Below are 21503 nucleotides of genomic sequence, written 5' to 3' on the forward strand. Positions count from 1 at the left end.
CTCCTTCAGGAATAGTCATACTTGAGAGATGTTGTCTCTATTGTTTTTTTTTATCATTGTCTTGGGCCGATACATGACATATATTGTACATTTTGATCATTTTTGATATATATATCTATGACACCATTTTCTTTAATCATGTGATGTGTTATGGATGCATGCTCTATATAATTTTACTTTACTTTATGATGATGCAATGCTTAGATAGATGATATGATGAAGTGAAATGCATGATGTTTATGAGATGTATTTTGAAAATGAGATTAATGATATGATATGCAACTAATTGTAAAATGATATGCAACTAATTGTTTTTGGAGCACCCTCATTCTGCATTTGTCATCTGATATAACCACATGTTTATTTGCTTTCGATATATGTATCATCATTGAGCATGGATTGATTTTTGGATATGTTGAAAATTTATACAAGCATAATGGTATAATTGAACCATGATGACCTGAGAAAAATTTACATGATTTTTGATTTTGCAAGATAGCACAAGCATCAAGGTATAATTGAACCAAGATGACCAGAGTATGGATTGCGTATAAACAGACAAGATTAAACCATTTGTATGCGTAAAGTGGAATCATGTCTTCAGTGATATTCATTGTATCACATCTCGAGACAAGTATTTACACAGTACAAATGATCGCCTCACAGACAGAAGACTAAGAAAAATGTTGGAGTTTCTCGATGTTTTCTAGCATGGAAACATTGTTGAGAAAATTTAGAGAATCCAATAATTCAAAAAGCTAAATGCAAAAATAGTCAAGACTTTATGAAAAATGCAACAGTTGGTACTTCAGAAAATCATCCATCGTATTTCTCTTGTAAATCTGTTATCGATCGATGTTTTGATTTGGGTTTGTGTAAGTTTTTGCTTTGTTGGACATGATGCTCTGAGTTTTGCAAATAGTCTTGATGGCTTGAACGTGCTGCAAATGTTGATGAATATTGCCTCTAGCTAAGTGTACTTCTCGATGTGGATATGTATAGTGATTACCAAGCCATGGTGAGATGTGGTGAAAGGATATACAGATAAATCGGGATAGTGACTACGCTAAGTATGTCCTAAATGGATGTTTGCTAAGTGTCGGGCAATGGCCGATAGTGCTTTACTGTGGAGATAAGGATATTGATATAGATAAAGGAGTTGTCCTTTCACAATAGCGCCTGTTACCAGGTTTTCACCAGTTGTTTTTATTGTACCTTTTTATTTGCTTTTCCTTGATTTTTTAATTTAATTTTATTATTTTTGACTTTTTCCGTGCATTAGACTACTCAAGTGTAGTATTTCTTCAGGTGAATGTTGTTAGTTAGTTCGTCAAGCACATCTCCTTCTGAATTTGTATGCTGATAAGCACCTAATCTATAGACTGATATGATGACATAGGGACCTAACTAGTTAGGTTCAAATTTTCCTTTCTTTTCTCGATCTTGCTGATTTCTTGGATTTTCTTTGAAGACTAGGTCACCAACTTTGAAATTTCAAGGAATGACCTTATGATTGTAGCTTCTACACATGTGTTGCTAATATGCTTTAAGATGAGTGTAAGCATACTGACGTCTTTCATCTAGAAGTTCTAGTTCTTGTAGTCGTTTGACTCAATAATCTTCATCTAGGATTAAGCCTTTTAGAGAGACTCTGAGAGATGTAATTTCTACCTCCAGTGGTAAAATAGCTTCTGATCCATAGACCAATGAGAAAGGTGTTGCTCTTGTAGGTGTGCGGATGCTAGTTCTATATGCCCAAAGTGCTGGATTGAGTTGTACATGCCAATCTTTGCCTGCATCATTGACTGTCTTCTTTAGGATTTTTAGTATTGTCTTGTTGGATTCTTCTGCCTGACGATTTCCCTGAGGGTAGTATGGTGTAGAGAAATGATGTTGTATTTTGAATTGTTCACATAGTTCTCAGACATCTTGGTTTTTGAACGGTCGTCCATTATCAGTGATGATGGAACTTGGAATACCATATCTGAAGATCAGATAGTTTAGGATAAAAGAGGCAATTTGTTTTCTAGTCATTGTGGTCATGGGGGTTGCTTCTATCCACTTGGTAAAGTATTCTGTTGCAGTTATAATGAACTTGTGTCCATGTGAAGATGAAGGATGAATTTTTCCGACCAAGTCGAGTCCCCACTGACAAAAGGGTCAAGATGTTGTAATTGGTTGCAGTTCCTGTGCTGGTGCATGTATCAGATTGCCATGGATCTAGCATTTAGGACACTTCTTGGCGAAGTGGTAAGAATCTTTTTCCATTGTAGGCCAGTAGTATCCCATCCTTAGAAGCTTTTTAGCAAGAGTAGTTCCACTTGAATGTGTGCCACAAATAACTTTGTGAAGCTCGTGTAAAGTGGAATCAAATTCATTATGATCAAGGCAACAAAGAAGAGTACCATCTAGACCTCGACGGTACAAAGTATCAGCAGTAAGGGTATAATGGGTGGCTTGTCGGATAAAGTTACATTTTTGGTTTTAGGATTGGTCAATGGGTAGGGTGTTGTTCTTTAGATAATCATATATCAGTCCATACAAAGGGGAATCCAAACCAGTCAATGCATAGACAACATGGGATTCAGAGTGATCATAGGATGGGGAGAACAGTTGCTCTACCAAAAACTCCTAACGACTCTATTGCTCTGGAATTTGTAGTAATGAAGCGATAGTAGCCATTGCATCGGCTACTTTGTTGTTTATCCTTGGTATTTGCTCGAAGGTGATTTGTATAAAATACTATTTGAAGTCATCCACCATTCGTTTATAGGGTAGTAGCTTGTCGTCTTTTGTCTGATAGTCATTGTTGATTTGATTGACGACTATTTGTGAGTCTCCATAGACCTTTAACTCCGTGATTTTTCATTCTACGACCATTTTGATGCCTATAACCAACGCCTCATATTCAGCCACATTATTTGTGCATGGGAACATAAGCTGATATGATCTTGGTATAGTGTGTCCTTCAGGAGTGATGAAGAGAATGCCAGCACCTGAACCATGTTGTGTGTAGGATCCATCAAAGTATAGGGTCCATTGCTTGGTAGAAATAGCAAGGACGTCTCTGTAAGAAAATTCAATCTCCATAGTTTGTTTTCCTGGTAGCGGTGCTTCAGCTAGTTGATCTGCAAGTGCTTGTCCTTTGATAGCTTTTCATTCTGTGTAGTGGATGTCAAATTCACTGAGAATCATGACCCATTTAGCCAATCGACCTTTAAGAGCTGCCTTGCTGAGTAGATATTTGAGAGGATCAATTTTTACCACTAGCTTAATTGTGTGTGCCAGCATATAATGTCAGAACTTTTGAGAAGCGAAGACTACTATTAGACAAGCCTTCTCAATGAATGTATAGTTGAGTTCATAGCCATTTAATGTCCTACTGATGTAGTATATGGCTCGTTCCTTTCCTTGTTGATCTTCTTGTGCCAATAGTGCCCCCAGTAATATATCTGCTGTTGAAATGTATAAAATGAGTGGCTTTCCTGCTATTGGTGGTACTAGAACTGGTGGGTTCATCAGATACTATTTGATTTGATAAAAAGATTCTGCACACTTGGCTTCCCATCTGAAAGGTACATTCTTATGTAGCAAATGATTTAATGGTAGACTTTTATCAGCTAGTTGAGTGATGAATTGCCTGATTGATTGGAGTCATCCTTGTAGAGATCTGAGCTGACTGATATTCTTTGGTGGTGGCATCTCCATAATGGCTTGTACCTTTGCTGGATCTACTTCAATACCTTTAGCCAAGACTATGTAGCCTAGTAACTTGCCTGATGTAACCCCGAAGACACACTTCTTAGGGTTGAGCCTGACTTGGAATTTTTCTAATCGATCAAAAATCTTTGTTAAGATGCTAAGGTGTTCTGCTCTAGTGAAGGATTTAGCTAGTAAATCATCCACATAGTCTTCCATGAAGGTATGCATCATGTCATGAAAGATTATTGTCATTGCTCATTGATAAGTAGCTCTTGCATTCTTTAAGCCGAAAGGCATAACATTCCAACAATACGTTCCCCAAGGACAGGTAAACATTTTTTTATCTTGATCCTCTGAGGCTATTTTTATTTGATTATAGCCTAAAAAACCGTCCATTACTGAGAGCATTGCATGGCCCGCTGTGACGTCTACAATTATGTCGATACTGGGTAAAGGAAAGTCATCCTTTGGATAGGCTTTGTTGGCATCTCTGAAATCAGTGCAAATTTTGATACTGCCTTGTAGTTTTGATACTGGTACTATGTTGGAGATCCATTCTGCATAGTCGATGGGTCGAATGAATCCGACATCTAATAGTTTCTTCAGTTCATCCTTAACCATGAGTGCTACCTGTGGATTCATCTTTTGTAGTTTTTGCTTGACTGGTTTAACTCCTGGAGAGATGGACAAGTGATGCATGATCATGTGTGGATCAATTCTGGGCATATCTGCATATGACCAAGCAAAGTTAATTTGTTTTTCTTTAAAAAAGGTGAAAAATGCTGATCTTTCCCCCTTTGTCAGAGATTCTGCCAGGTGTATGTTTTTGGCTGCTTCTGTAGTACCAATGTTGATTGATTGAGTGGGCTCAATCAATATGGGTGATCACTCATGAAAATGTTGAGGAAGAGTGTCAAGTCTCCCATCCTTAGGTGCCTTAAAAAGGTTTTCACCCTCAGATGTGTCCTTTATTTTTACTTTTTTGTGATCTAGAGCTGCCATTGACTGGTTTTCAGCACCAAATCTTTTATTTGGTTCATTTTTGCAATTGAGAGACTTGGCACTCCCTTGGTTGCAGATATCGTTATCGTGTTCACTGGTAGAGCCTGTTTCTGGGTTAACGGTGCATAGGTAGTGGATAATAGATTCATTGTTTGGGAAAATTGGTATATCATGCATTTCGGGTTCATCGTAGTCAATGAGGCTGGGAAAGACAAGTGGTAAGGAATCATTTAGTGGATCAAGTTTGGCTACTGTAAGTGTCAAGATAGAGGTTTCATCGTGATTGGTTTGGGTGCTAAAGAAGTTCAGGATTATGTCGAGGTCTTCGATGGTATCATCCTCCGTATAGACTTGTTCATAATGTTTATGCTCGCTTTCCTTAGCGTCATAGATATTCTGTGGTCCAAATTCAGGTAGTCTAACTTCTGCGTTATGCTCTTCTTGAGAAAGGGATATGGAACTAGTATTGTTAGCGGTATCTCTAGTAGCATTTGAGCAGCTACCCCATTCATATTCATTGGAATCAGTCTCAGAGGTATTATCCCAGATCTTTTCAGTGCTGTAAATAGGTATGTTGTATGGTGAAAAGAGATCTTTGATAATTGATACTATTTTTATATTCTTCGCTGATTCTATGTCGGATCCTACTTCTACCTTTTGTATTTGCTCATATATTGTTCCTCCTTGGGGAGGAATAATGATATCAGGAGGTAGTTCTTCTTTTTTAGATATTGGTGCTTGAATATGAGCTATTGCTACAGATATGGCCTTCTTGTGATTGAGGAGTTTCTCCTGATGTTGCTTTTGTTATTTACGTTCACGGTCCTTGTGGATTGTTTCTGCTAACTCAAATAGTGCTTCTTGCCAGGATTCTTCTTTGTACTTCTTCTTTGCTTTCCATTGAGGTTTTGGAGTTATGCGTGGTATCTTTCTTAGTAGGAAAGTGAGTTTACAAACCAATCCTGTTTTGTCTCTACTGAGCTGTGAAGGAAGGTCTATTGGTTCTGTGACTCCTTTGCATTTTCCAATAGGTCTTTTCCCATTATATCCCATTTTTTGCATGATTAAGTAGCCCTTTCCATATAGGTGTGTTGGTAGAACTATGTCCAAAGCAGCTGCTCGGTTATCTTCTTCCTTATCTTTGTATAACCAACTAAGGATGTCCTTTTCCTCTGATTCATGTGCTAGAGTGCCGAGTTGGATGAAGGTACCATCAAATTTGGTGATGGGCTGAGTTACCTGATGTGTTGATGTTGTGGTAATCCATGAAATCTGGGTGATGCTAGTAAGTTGGCCAAACACATGGGTTCCAAAGAGTATTCCCCCATGCCTTGTTCTCTGATTTGCATTTTCTTCTTGAAATCTCCAGGTAATGATTCAGACTTTGCCTTCTATAGATCTGATGTTGAGGATTTCTGTTTTTCCCTATTATGGGGAACCAAACTATCCTAGGCTGTTCCCATTGCATTAAAATGTTGAAATGGATTGTGATCAGCAGATATAGAGACCTCTTGTCTGTTATAGGGAAATTTGACACACTAGTGATATGTAGAAGGCACTGCTTGCATTTCATGTATCCAGGGTCGACCTAATAAAATATTGTACGTGAGGTCTGTCTAAGACCTAACACATAGTATCCTTTTGTATGGGGCCAACTTGAATGGGTAACAATACTGTCCCTTTAGAGGATCTTTCCTCATCATCATATGCCTTTATAGTAATTTTTTTGCATGGATCAATAGACTCCTCTAAGAAGCCTAATGCACGGATAAGTTTTAAGGTACATATATTAAGTCCAACTTCTCCATCTATCAATACTCTTTTTACTCGGTGTTTATAGACGATGACTTCAATATGGAGGGGAGTATTATATGGATGACTTAAGGAAGTATTATCATGCTCTGAGAAGGTGAGATTATGAGGCCTTGTCATATGAGCGACCAGGGCTTGGAATTTGTTAGCATCCAGATCTTGAGGTACATTAGTTTCCAACAACGCTTGTTCCAATATGTCTTTGTGTTTTGGCGACAGTTTCAACAATTCTAGTATATATATTTGAGCATGAGTTTTGCATAGTTGGCTAACTAAATCATATTGTATTTTTGGTGTAGTGTTCATTGTTGTTATGTGGCCCTTCAAGACATATTTTTGAGCTCTGGTTGTTACATTGACAAATTCATGATTATGCTAGTCTCGGATTGTGATGACATTTACATGATTGTCTTTAGCTGATATGTGATTTATGGTGTTATTGTAGATGTGATTGATATGAGCTCCACGTGTATCGTTCATGGTTGAAGCTCCATCTTTGTTGTAGTTTGGAAGAGGATTTTTAAAGGCTCCATGGTCACCATTTGTTTTAAGACCATCCACCATTAAATCACCTCTATCAATCATGTCCCGAACAATGTTTTTCAATCTCATGCAATCGTTCGTTCGATGACCTTTGTTGCGATAAAAATCACAAAAGTGTGAGTCATTCCACCAAGGTGGTTTGATTTGGGGTTCATAGTTGCTGATTGCGGGCAAAGAGATAATCTTGTTTGCCAGGAGTTGTCTGAATGCTGACTCCAGTGATTGTCCTAGTGGTGTGAAGACACATTTTTGTAAATTGTTGGTGTCATCTCGTGAATTATTGTTAGGTCCTCGATTTGTGGTTTTGTTTTGAGTATAGTCGGTGTTGTTTGTGTTGGGTTGACCTTGATTGGTATTCGGTGCGTATGAGTTAGTGTCGGGGTTAGCACCTTTGGGGTTCTTTGTAGCTTGAGGATTTCCTGATAATGCAAGCTCTGGCTGTTTAGATTTTGGATCATGTGATTCATTGCCGCCTTCATTTCCATTATTTTTGTTTTGAGTCCAGAATCTAGATTTGTCTAAGTTGGTGTTATTTTGGTTATTGTAGTTTGATGAACTTGTTCATTCTTTGAAGAATTTGAGCATTCCTTTCTTGACACATGCTTCTTCCACTTGAATGTTGTTTTCAATCAGTTTAGTGAAAGACGGTATGCATTGGAGTTTGAGCCTGTAACTCATCTCACCATTAAGTTATCAATGAAAATTTCCATTTTTCTCTTTTTCAGGAATATCTCGAGGATATCGTGAAACCATACGTCACCAACGTTGAAGGAATACCATGAATGTTTCATTGTTTTTCTGTTTGGTGTTGCAGGCGTCTAGCATGGTTATAGCATGTTGAATGTTATAGGAATATTGTGTTATGAATTTGTTGACCAGTTCATCAAATGATCTGACAGGAGGTGTGATTTTGGATAACCATTCCATTGTTTGTCCTCCCAAACTTCTTGGGAATAACCTCATCAGATAGGTGTCATCATGAGCAAATTCAAGACTCATGGTACAAAATTCTCTAACATGATCACGAGGATCACTTTTCCCATCGTACTTGTCAAATTTAGGCACGTTTGAATTCAGAGGAAAAGGGATCATGTGCAACCTTCTATCAAATGGATAAGGACAAATTGCATTTAGTGAATACCGTACTGTTGTGCCTTGTTGCATGTCTTGCATTTGTCTTTGTAACATTTGCATTTGCTGAGTAAGGGCAACCAAAGGCGCATTGTTTTGTCGAGGGAAGAGTTCTTTCCTTGCATTAATCCTAGGCTGAAATGGTGTATGGAACGGTATGTTTTGCTCGGGGATGTTTTGCCCTGGTGTATGTTGTTTTGGTATGTTTTGTTCAAGAATATCTTGTTTAGGGTTGCATGCTTCCCCTTCTCGTTGTCGTTCTTGATATTCGTAATGTTGAGATCTTGTTCTAAACATGTTTGTGTCAAAGTCTTCAGGGAGTTTAACCCCTTTGCTTATGAGCATGAGCAAGTATTTTTCCTTGTCATTTTCCATGAGTCTTTCCACAATTTTTTGGAATGAAGCACTTTCTTGGCATTCCTGAAGAAGTTCTTCAGAAATTTTAGTATCCTCTAGATGTGGACCTTCAAAAGTATTTGATAACCTCCAATTCATACTGGATTCTACTTGTGCCTCGCTTTGTTTGTTTCATTGAGAGCGAGTGACAAACATTTTAGTAGAAGCTTTTTGTGACAAAGGAGACAAAATCCTCTTCGATATGTTGCTCCAGGGTTGGTGGTTCAAATCGGGGTGTGTTGTAAGTGATGCACTCGTCGGGAAAGAATGTTGGATTGATCTTTCCTCCACAGTTTATGATTTGACTAAATGCGGATTTCTAACAATATGCCCTAGTCTTCAAAGGCTCTTTGTCAAATTATTTGGATTTGTTTTGGATATAAAGTTTAACATGATGAAGGAATGTTCGATGAGATTTGAAGAGTTGACGATTGATGTATAAAAATTTATTTCTTTTGACAAATTTGGAAAAACTTGGTTGTTTTTTCTTCAACGTGGTGTTACGATAAATATTCTTTCTTCTCAAAATATGGGGATTAGTCATGCATAAATGATTCAATGGTTTCCTTTGATTTGTTTTGGATTTATTTGATCTTGTTTTGAAGAATCAAGTTTACTTTATCAAAGTGAAGGTTTAGATGCCCCTTCACGACAAAGCATGCCAAATGATATGGATAAAGTCTCCCGATATGGAAACTTGATTTGACAACTTGAGATTTTGAACAAGTGTTTTGAGATATAATCTATGAGATAATAAAGGACCTATTCATCACTTGTGATGATGTTTCCCGATTTTGATAGGATAGATATGTTTTATCGTGCGATCAGTTTTAGATTCTGGACAACTTTTGTTTTGACACGAAATTTGCTTAAGAAATAGTTTTTAACGCTTTGTTTTTGATACTCTGGTTTGATGAAGATGAAGCTGATGAAAGGATGTTAAAAAAAATGTTTTCTAAATTTTCTAAATTTTCCACTATTTTGCCCATTGTTTTTCTGGGTTTGATCACGCGCTAAAACAGAGACCAAAAGCACTACAGAAACTACTTTACGCGCTAAGGAAAAGACCCCACACTCTAGACTGCCCCCGGTTATGTGCTAACTAGTTGAGACTGCTTATCTAGTTTTCTGTTTTGCTTAAAAGATCATGCACTAATATGGGCCTTCCACACACTAACTGATAAACCTGATGCACTGATTTTTGACTCCTATGCGCTAAGTTGATGTTTCAACGCGCTAGGTTGTTTTTCGTACGCGCTAACTATCTCTGATTGCTTTTAAATTTTGATGAAGCGCTACTATGAATACTTTACGTGCTAAAGATAGGCTTTAATGCGCTAAAGGATGGTTCCAAAGCACTAAGAAGTTGCTCTTACGTGCTAAACTGCCCTGTTTTGACTGTTTTCTATGATTTTGGTGTTAGGTTTTAGGTTTTCACTATTGATGGATAATTTTCTGAAGTAACAAACGCAAACACAACACAAAATACATAACCATTTTTGCCTAATCTAAACGATAAGTGTATATTCTGCAAGGATGTGTTCAAATCCCCAATGTTTTAACAGGTTTGGTTACAATGAATACACTTCCAAAAAGACTCTTTATTCAAAGGTCATAAGTAATACCATAGCCCACTAGTCTCGATACTTCGTCAGCTCAAACAACCATGTCACCCCTTAGAAGGCACCCATTTTTTTGCCTTTTGCCAGAAATTAACTCAAAGTAAATTGCTTCACAATTGAGTAGTTATCTTTGGAGATATATGGTGAGCGATCTTGGGGGCAGATTCTTCTCCACCCTTGCACTATGATATTACAAATGTCTGGTTATTGACTTGGCTCAAGGTTTATATTTCTAAGGTTTGTAATCAGGCTTCTTGTTCGGTCATCAGTGATAAACTCCCTCAGGAGGCTTCCCTACCTTTAGAACAAAGGTTTTACGTATCTCGAGGATACTGGGGGAAGGCTAATTGTTGCGCGCAACCGTTGAAAAGGACTTTCGTTACTTTTCACTTTTGATTATAGTGGGTTGGAACACTTGGCATCAAAGTCATTTCCCACTTAGGTCATTCCCTTCACACTGGCCATAAATGGCTTTAAGAGTTGATTTCAACCCCTCAGGAAGGCAGGCCTGCTAAAGGGTTTTATTTACTTGAAATACTGAAAGCATAAGAGTAGTCTGGTTTTTTGATCACCTAGTTAAGGGGAGAGCATATACCTTCTACTTTCGAGACAAAGCAATCAAGTTGTTCTTTTTATTCTATCAATTCAGTGATTTTCTAAGATCTATATGGAGATGTTGCTCCACAAAAACATGGTTTTTATTTTATTTCCTCAAATCAGTGATTATCTAATCTAGGAAAAGAACCTAGTCAACAAAGCAAAAATTTTATTTGGTAAACAAATGAAAATCGGCAAAAGGGGAATAACTTCCCTCTTTGATTGTAACTGACTTTTGTGACTTGGTGTGATTCTTTACTTTGCCCAAATTTAAAGGTGGATCCTTTTATGCACCAAAGGATGGTGAAATTCTTTTTAGGCCTTTTGCAAAAATGAAAATTTGTATTGTTCTTTTTACAGCCCAAATTGATAAATTTTCTCCTAGAAAAGCAAGAAAAAATAATTTTGATTGTTGTTCGTTTTACTTGCCCCAAATGAAAGTGAGTTCAGTTTTACTTAAACAAGGAAAAAAATAAATTTGAATTTTGCCTAACTTAAAAAGTTAGTAAAAATTTAAACTACTTTAATTCTAGCCTAAATAGATTTAAAACCCACAATCAAAATGTTAGTAACCTGCAAAAAAACCAGTCAGTGAGCTAGTAAAAAGATGAATTTCATGGACTTCTACAAGTCTAAATTTTGATTTTTGTTACAAATTAGCTCTCTATTTTCTGTCTGTGATGCACTACAGAATAGACTATATGCGCTACAAGATGGCTATGATGCACTACTCTATTTCCCTAATGCGTTGTTTTGTATTTTTGATGCATTGTTCTATATTTTTGATGTGTTGTTCTATTTTTCTCTCGCGTCGAGGCCTATAGGAAAATGTTAGTGAGGAATATGCACTAAACTAAGGATGTCACACACTAGATGATGAACCCCACATGCTAAATAGAAAATGGGATGCGCTATACTATTAACCGGATGCGCTAGGAAATGTTTCCCACGCACTGATTCTTGTTTCCCGCGGACCTGCAAATGTGGTTAAATTCAAAAACCGATTTGATATATGGGTTCGATCCCCACGGTGGGTGCTAGAAATGTATTCGGGAAAAGCAGGTCGATAGAACTCAAAATGTGGAAAATGAAGCCTAAGGAGCCTTGCTCACACACCCACATGACTTCTTGGTGCAAACTATGGAGTCATGAAGTATGGCTCAGCTTCCCAAGGTTGGTTCCATGGTTCTCTATCTAACAAGGTCCCTCAAACCAATTTATTTGCTCTTAGATCACTGAGCAAAGTGGTTTAGGGATGACAAATGCAAGAACGAGGGATGCCTTGGTTGATTTTAAGATGAAATGCATCCTAAGTTATACATGATCCTATAAATACAATAAACTAGTTATAAGATGACAAGATTAGTAACAAGGCTATCCCAGCATGCTATATTAGTCTATGATTAAGCTAAATGATAAGGAAAATACTCTAAACATGCATATTTAGATTAATTCCTATTGAAAAGAGAGGCTAAATGATGATCACAAATGATATATTAAAGCTTGCATGGATTTGAGTATAAGTATGATGCTAAAGACTTGGATGATGAAAATGGAGGAAATGAGAGCTCTATTTATAGCAAAAATAGGGCAATGGATGGCCAGGATTGAAAGAGTTAATCAAGGGTTGAGTTTGAAAGTTGGGAATCCATGTTTGCAATTGTCACCAATGAAATGGTGACAAATGTCAACATAAGAGTGGGTTGAGAAGAGAGGTAGGAAGCATTAAATGCTTGAGAAGACCTCATGGTTATCTTAGGGGTAAGGGTTATGGTTAAGTTAGGATTACCCATTGGATAAATGTTTTACCCAAAGGATAAACTCTTGTGTAAAAGATTAAGGATAACCATGGTCAAAGTAATAAATGCTTGATGAGACCCTTGGGTTACATGGAGGTTGAATTTAGGGAAATTCTTTAATCATGCTAGAGGGTTGAGTTAACCATTAATGGTTTGGGAGACTTTCAAAGTTAAGTGGTTGAAGCTTTTAAGGGTTTTCAAAGACTTTGAGGGTTTGAGAAGTGACTTCCCTTTGTTTAGGGATGTGACAAAGTTTAGGAAATGCGTTAGGTTAATTTAGAAGTGATTAGAAGAGTCTAGAAGGGGTTAGGAATAGGGTTTAGGAAGCAAGTGGGAGATGTAGGTTTTTGCAAGTGGATGAAGGGATAATAGGATAAAAATGAATTTAATTCAATTTGGTTGCAATTTGGGGAAATCTAATAAATTAGATTTATTCAATTTAGGGTAAACTATTTAATTAAATTTGAATTTAATTACAAAGTGGATAGGGAATTTAATTGAATAAAATGATTTATTCATTAAATGGCAAAAGAGGCCTAGTGAATTTAATTTAAATAATTTGAGTAATTTACTTAATATAAATAGAGGAATGTGGGTGATTTAATTAAATAGAGAAATGAACATAAAATATTCATTTAGGAATATGGTCATTTTTATATGTCTACACTTACTATTCATGTCGTCTAAATGTTGTTTAACCTGAGTATGTATTGTCGTTGTATGCTCTGCAAATTCTTCTGCTTTTGCACTCCTCTTATCTTCATTACTGGTATCTCTCAATTCTGACATGCCTCTAGGGTGTGCTCTGATGACAATCTCAAAAGGTGTTCTTCCAGTACTCATGTTCACTGAATTATTGTAGGCAAATTCTGCTTTTGCAAGAATCAAGTCCCAACTTCCGGTTTTATCTCTTACTAAGCATCTCAACAAATTTCCCAAGCTCCTATTCACTACCTCTACTTGTCCATCAGTCTAGGGGTGAAAATTAGAACTGAACTTCAAATCTATCTTCATCTTCTTTCAAAGTGTCCTCTAAAAATATCCAACAAACTTAGTGTCTTTGTCTGAAACTATGCTCTTAGGTAATCCATGTAATCTCACCACTTCCTTAAAAAATAGGTCAGCAACATGTACTGCATCTATTATCTTCTTACAGGGTATGAAATATGCCATCTTTTCAAGAATCTATCCACCACCATAAATATAGAATTGTTTCCCTCTATATCTTAGGCAATCCAAGTATAAAATCCATGCTTATGTCCTCCCAAGGGCTCTCCAGAACTGACAAAGGCTTATACAATCCAACATTCTGACTACTACCTTTTGCAAGTTGATAAATTATACAACTCTGCACAAATTTCATGACATCCTTATGAATCTAAGGCCAAAATTAATTCTCACTAATCAATGTCATTGTTTTATCAACTCTAAAGTGTCTGACCAATCCTCCACTATTCTTCTCCTTTATCAGACTTTCTCTCATAGAACTTCTAGGTATACACAACTGAATTCCTCTAAACAACATCTCATCTTGAATGAAATAGTCCAACCACTTACTTTTGTCTACCGTAACTGGTTCCTTACAAGCTTTCTAAGCATCTGCAAAATCCGGGTCTTCCTCATACAAGTTCTTCAATTCCTCAAAACCCAATACCTCCACTCTCATCTCTATCAGCAAGTTCTTCCTTCTACTCAAGGAATCAACAACTTTATTTGACTTTCCACTCCTATGCTTCAAAAAAATGGTATAACTTTGCAAGAACTCTACCCATCTCATATGTCTTTGATTCATCTTACTCTGACTGTTCAAATACTGCAAATCTTGATGATCTGTATACAACACAAACTCCTTAGGCAACAAATAATGTTTGAGCCACTTCTTCAATGCTTGAATTATGGCATAAACTTCTTGATCATACACTGACTATCTCCTTCTTTCATCATTCAACTTCTCACTAAAATAGGCTACCGGTCTTCCTTCTTGACTCAATAATGCCCCAATTGCATTCCCACTTGCATCACAATCCACTTGAAATACTTTGTTAAAATTTGGTAAAGCCAACATAGGCTGCTCTATCACCTTTTGCTTCAACAATTCAAATATCTTATTTTCTCTGATTGTCCACTTGAAATCCTTTTTATCTCCTCTCATTGCTTTTGTCATGGGGTTGCAAACTGAACTGAAATTTTGGATAAACTTCTGGTAGAAACTAGCTAGTCCATGAAATGATCTTACCTCTCGAATGCTTTCTGGTGTAGGTCATTCAACAATTTCTCTTACCTTCTTAGGATCCATCTTCAATCCATCTACAAATATCACAAATCCCAAATAGACTAATTCTTCCTTCATGAAACTATACTTCTTAATGTTTATCAACAACTTCTGCTCTCTCAACGTCTGCAAAACTTGTCTCAAATGCAACATATGTTCTTCCTTTCTCTTATTGAAAATCAAAATGTCATCCAAATACACAATAAAAAAATTACCCAAGAGTTTCTTCAATACTTCATTCATCAACCTCGTGAAAGTACTTGGTGCATTAGTCAATCCAAAAGGTATCACCAACCATTCATATAGTCCTTCATTTGTCTTGAATGTTGTCTTCCACTCATCTCCTTCTCTGATTCTAATCTGATGGTATCCACTCTTAAAGTTTATCTTTGTGTAGTATCTAGCTCCAATCAAATAATCCATTATGTCATCCATCTTAGGCAAGGGAAATTGGTACTTCATTGTGATCTTGTTTATTGCTTTGGAATCAATACACATCCTCCATTCTCTATTCTTCTTAGGTGCTAACACTGATGGAATTGCATAAGGAATCAAACTTTCTCTGATCAAACCTTTCCTCAACAATTCTTGCACTTGTCTATTCAACTCCTCATTCTCTGTCAATTTCATCTGGTGTTCTACTTGTTGGATATTATTGCTGCTAGGATATGTTGTTGTCATTGATGTTAACATATTCTCGTGTTTTGGCATTGCAGAGAGTTGTTTGGTGTTCTTGTGATTGCATTGAGTTGATATGTATGATTTATCTGTTTGGGATGCTAGAATACTTCATTCCTTATTGGTCTTAGTAATCCGGAAGTTTACTTGATCATATTATTTGATCAGGTTTGTAGTTCAGTCTTTTTGTTCTGTGGTTGGTAGAGTTTGGTGTTTGATCAGGTGAGCTCCAATATGATCATATCTTTGGTTGCAGATTTGGGAAAATGTTTTGGATGTTCATATGTATCTTCATTTCAGATGGTTTGTGATTTGGTGCTCTGCAAGTTATCTTTCTACTCCAAATTGTTGTTGTTGTTGTTGTGTGTTCTTGAATAAGTGGTGTTGTTGTAGCTATTATGGATGGTTCTAATGTGCTTGTTGGTGTTTCATGATCGTGTAATATTTTTTTTGGTGGTCCGCATTGATCCTTGTGCGCATTCTTAGTGTTTTTTGTTGATCCGGTGATATTCTTCATGTTATGCGGTATTCTTGGTAGTGTAGCATGTTGCGGTTGGTCTTGGTGAGATTTCCAGTGGTGATGCATGTTTGGAGATTTGATTTAGGTCCATGCTATGTCATATATGTCATTGTATTGGTCCAGTGGTTGATTTATGTATCGTGTGCTGTAATTTTGTAATTGAGGGTTGAGGTTTTGGTCGACCTTGTAGTCAAGGTTGATGAACTTTATAATAGGTGTTAGATTCATGTAATTTGGGTATCGGTGTCGTGTCTACATTTATCAGAGAGTGGTGTTTGTGTGCATAAGTGAATTTATCCTTCGGTGTGGTGTATTGAGCAGAGATTATTACAGAGCAAATAAAATGGGCTTAATTGGAACTATCATCAGGCATAAGGAGTTTCTATATTTGTAGTTCATGTAATCTAGATTGCAATTCGATCATTATTGTAAGGTAGTGAACCTTCCCTAAGGGTTGGAAACTTATAGGTCATCTTATTTTGAGCAGTGAGCTCTAGGTAGTGTGCCTGAATGCATGTGCATTTCCCATTGTAATATTTACACATACTATTGCAAAGTATCATCTTATTGTGGGTAGGTTCCAACCATGGTTTTTCCTTTATCCGAGTTTCCCATGTCAAAATATTGGTGTTATGTGTATTGGTGCTATTGTGTCTATCTTTATTCTTGTTGGAGATGTTTAGATATGGGATTGTGCTTAAATTGTTGAATCTAGTGAAAACTCATTCACCACCACCCCCCCCCCCCCCCGCAACCCTCTCAGTTTTCGTTCTTGGTTGTTGCTAACACTGCTTTATTAGGCAAACTAGCTTTGGGAATTAGGTCCATGCAATGACTGATACTACCAAGGTCTTCCCAACAAAATATGACAAATATCCATAGGCATAATATCACACAAACCTTCATCATGATAAGATCCAATCTTCAATTTCACCAAACATTGTTCGCTTACTAGTATCTTATGATAATCTTGAATCCATGCTATATGATAAGGCTTAGGGTGCTTTAATCTTTCTAAATTCAGCTTATGCACCATATCCTTTGAAACAAGATTATTTGAACTACCACTATCAATTATAACTTTACAACACTTACCAAATACCTTACATCTAGTGTTGAACAAATTCCTCCTCTACAAGGGCTCTTCATCATCTCCGATATGACACAAAGCTCTTCTCATCACCAACAATTCTCCATATTTTGGTTTATTTGTTGATCAATTGATTTGACAAAGCTTCCATTGATCCTCTCTGAATTGTGTATGAAGGTGGCTCTTAGATGTTGCACTAAAATTCTTTCATAAGATAGACAATTGTTTAAAGACTGTGATTCTCTAGATTGATTTGTGAAAATGATGCTATTTATATAGATTTTCAACACACAAGGGGTCAAGATTTGAACTCAAGTCCTGATTGATGGTCAACTGATTTAGATTGATCAGTCAACTCATCTTGATTGATTTGTTAACTCAATAGATTGGTCTGTTAACATGATTGATTGGAGAGTGAACTCAATTGATTAACCAGTAGACTGAATAGACTAGCTAGTTGACTGAATAGATGGATTAGAAGACTGAATTGATTGACTAGTCAGAAAAATCTTATTTGGAGTGAAAAGGGGTGATTGAAGAGTTAACTGAGTTAACTAATTGGTTAACTGATTTGATCAATCACTTATGATTTTAGCATGTGCTATAGGATTTTGAAATTGAATTTAATTTTTATTTTCAATTTGGATTTCAATTTGGACTTTTGAATGTTGAAATGACATGAAATTAACTGAAATTCAGATTTGGTGAAATGTGAATTTGATGATTTGGAATTAGATGAAATTAACTGAAATCCACATTTGGGGAATTGTGAATTTGAGAGAAATGAAATTAGATGGAATAATTTAAAATTCAAATTTGGGGATTTGGAGGAGTAAATTAATTAATTTAAATTATTTAAATGAAATTATTTAAACATTAGAAATAATAAAGATTATTTAATTAAGGAAATAATCATAATTAATTAAATAATTAATATTTAAGATAGGGTGAATGTGTATCGGTTTTGGAGATGAAGATGACTTTGCGTGTGTATGGGTGTTGTGCTAGGGCAGACGTTCCCTAGCCTGTGTCCTGTGCTCTGCTTGCTTCATTTCAGGGGGAGGGGTTCTTGCTTGTTGGGGGTCGAGTTTTGCTTGCCCATGGTCAGGTTTTCTGGGCCGCCGCAGGGTTTTTTTTGCAACCCTTTTATGTTTCTTCTGTTATGGGTTGTCATTGGGGTGTGTGGTGTTTTGGGGTTGGGTTTTCCTCCCCTCTTCTTTTTTTTTCTTTTGGTATTTTCTCTGGATCCATGGAGAACATAGGGTTATCCTCTTCTCAGATGGTCTCTGGAGATTTGGATATGGCAGATCTGTCTCATCTGATGCATGCATGTGGAAAGGAACACATTGGTCACTCCCAATCAGGGACAGGTGGTTCTTCTTCAAAATAGCCTTTTCGCATGAAAAAGGTGAATGATGGTTTGGAGAGATCCCAAAATCATCCACTTTTGGTTACTCAACCTAAGCAAATTTTAGAGGATGTTGAATATTGGTGCAATTATGCTCTCGTATGCAAATTTATCGGTCTTCGCCTCTCTATACCTGTTTTAGAGTCTTGGGCACGCCGTGTCTAGAATCCTAAAGGAGACATGGAGCTACTTATGGCAGCCAATATCTATTTTCTGGTTTTTTTTCCAACCTGGTAGACAAGAACAAGGCTATTGAGGGTGGCCCTTATTTTTTCAACCAGGTGGGACTCTATCAAACCTCGGCATATTGGCTTTAATTCTACTGAGCAGATTCCCTCTCGTGTGCCCATGTGGATTCAATTGTCAAGGCTTCTATTGGAATTATGGAGAGAAGATATTCTTCACTCAATCTCACTGCTTCTTGGTAAACCTGTGGGTTCGGCTTCACAAACTCAAGATCAAAAGGTAATTTCCTATGCTTGTATATGTGTAGAAGTTGATTTAAATAATCCTTTGCCAGACTCTATGAAAATTTGTTTGGGGACATCTTCTTGGATCCAATAGTTGGACTATGAGACCCTGCCATTTAGATGCAGAATTTGTCATGAATATGGTCATTTACAGTGGAGATGTCCTAGAAATAAATATTCTAAACTGGTTGTTTTCATTCCTCTTCACTCTATTCTAGGGGAAGATAATGGGAAATCCCCTATGCCTAATGGTCTTGCTGATAAAGATGGCTTCATTCCTATGAAACCTCGAAATAAAGACAAGGGAAAGAAGAGAACTTGGTTGGATAGGCAAAATGATGTCACCCTAAATAGGTTTGAGGTTCTAGAGGATTTGGTCCAAGAGGAAGGAGTTCCAGTTGAAATGTCCTTGGGTGCCCAATTTCAGCATGAGGTTTTGGATGGGGATTCCAAGAAAGAGGGTCGGGCCCTATCTTTGGAGAATCAACAGGATGTTCAAATGGTTATGGATTTACCTTCTCATGTTCAGGTCAACAGAGATCTTAGTGAGTCATAGGTCCCTAAAGGTGCAGTGGTCATGGTGTCTACTCCACCTTCCACTATAGTGGCCTCAGGTTCAGTGAAGAGTAACAAAGCCCCACCTATTTTAGGCTTGCAGCAGAAGATCCTTAAAAAGGGTTCTTTAGACAAACCTTTAAGGACTGAACGAAAAATGGATCAGGAAAAGGTTACACTTATTAGTGATACTTTGGTTGAGTCAAGGTCTGTGAAGCCCATTGATTCCCACTTATCTCAACCACATAAATGATTATCCTCTCATGGAATGTAAGGGGGTTGAACAACATCCCTAGACAAAAGGATGTTTGTAGATTAATTGACTCCAAGTCTCCTGATTTTGTTTTTATTCAGGAAACCAAGCTTTCAATGGATGGTTTGGCCAGTTGTGCTTTGTGTGTCTGGCCCCAGGGCCTTTGGTAGGGAGTGATCTCTCATGGCAGTTCAGGGGGGTTTCTTTCTTCTAGAACTCGAGGAAAGTTTCCCCTTTGTGGTGGTTTTCTATCAGGTCTTCCAATTCTATGGTCGCTTCTAGCTTTGAGACTAGAGAAAGATGTCTCTTCTCTAATATTTATGCTCCTACTGATCTTGTGGGTAAGTCTCATCTTTGGGCTCACATCAATCTTATTCGGGCTCAAGAGCCTTTTCTCCCTTAGAATTTGGCTGGAGATTTTAAGGGTCATTACTAGTTTGGAGGAAAAGCGAGGTGCGTTATTCAGGCTTGATCCTTCCTCAAATTTACTCAGAGATAATATTGGTCTCTTGAATCTCATTGATGTGAAGACAATTAATTATGTCTTTACATGGAATAATAGGAGGAGTGGTGTTGAGGCTATCTCTGAAAGTCTTGATAGATTTATGGTTTCCTGCTTTTGGGTGCATGATAGGTGCCAGTTCAGAAATTATTGATTGGAGGGGTTCTGATCATTGGCATATTAAGCTTCCTATTACATCTTTTAGAACCTCCAAAAATCCCTCTTTCAAATTTCAATTGATGTGGCTTCGTGATCAGTCATTGAGGGATCTTATGGCTGATTGGTGGTATGAAGGGGTGTCTGCCCACAGGCGGGCTATGTACTCCTTTGGGAAGAGATTACAACATGTAAAATACAGGCTGAAGAGGTGGAATAAACAATGTTTTAGGACCCTACATAGACACAAGATGGCATCTCAATCCAAGATGGATGAGGTTATGTGTCAAATTAGGGATCAAGGGATGACTGTGGAACTCAGTATGACCGAGTCCCTTGCTCTAAAGGACTTAGAAGAGTGGGAGTTGCGTGAGGAGATTTTTTGGAAACAAAAGTCTCATGTGGATAGGTTCCAAGAAGGTGATAGAAACACTGCTTTTTTTCATAATTCTATTAAGGCTTGGAGGTATGGTAACTCTATTACCTCTCTCATTTCTTCAAAAGGGGTTCATCTTTCATCTAAAGAAGAAATTGCTATAAAAGTTGTCAGTTTTTTTTCTAATTTGTTTACCAAAGAGGATCCTAAAGCTATGGTGGAAGAGAGGGCCATCTTGAACTGTATTTCCCCTCTTGTCTCTATTGAAATGAATGATTCTCTCTTGCGCCCCATTTTGTTGTCTAAACTTGAGGGGGTTGTGTTTCAAATGAAAAAAGGCAAGGCCCGTAGCCCTGACGGGTTTCCTATTGAGTTTTTTCAAGAAGTTTGGGAGATTATAAAGTATGATCTTCTAGATGTGGTTCAAGAATCTCATAGGAATAAACAAATGCTCAAATCTATGAATTCTACCTTCTTGGCTCTCATTCCTAAGAAGGAGGGGGCTAATATCTTGGATCAGTACATGCCTATTTCTTTATGTAATGTTGTCTACAAGATAATCACTAAATTGATTGTTGAACGACTCAAACCTCTCCTTTGCAATTTGGTTTCTAAGGAG

This window comes from Cryptomeria japonica, chromosome 7, assembly GCF_030272615.1.
Source record: "Cryptomeria japonica chromosome 7, Sugi_1.0, whole genome shotgun sequence".
Lineage (NCBI taxonomy): Eukaryota > Viridiplantae > Streptophyta > Pinopsida > Cupressales > Cupressaceae > Cryptomeria > Cryptomeria japonica.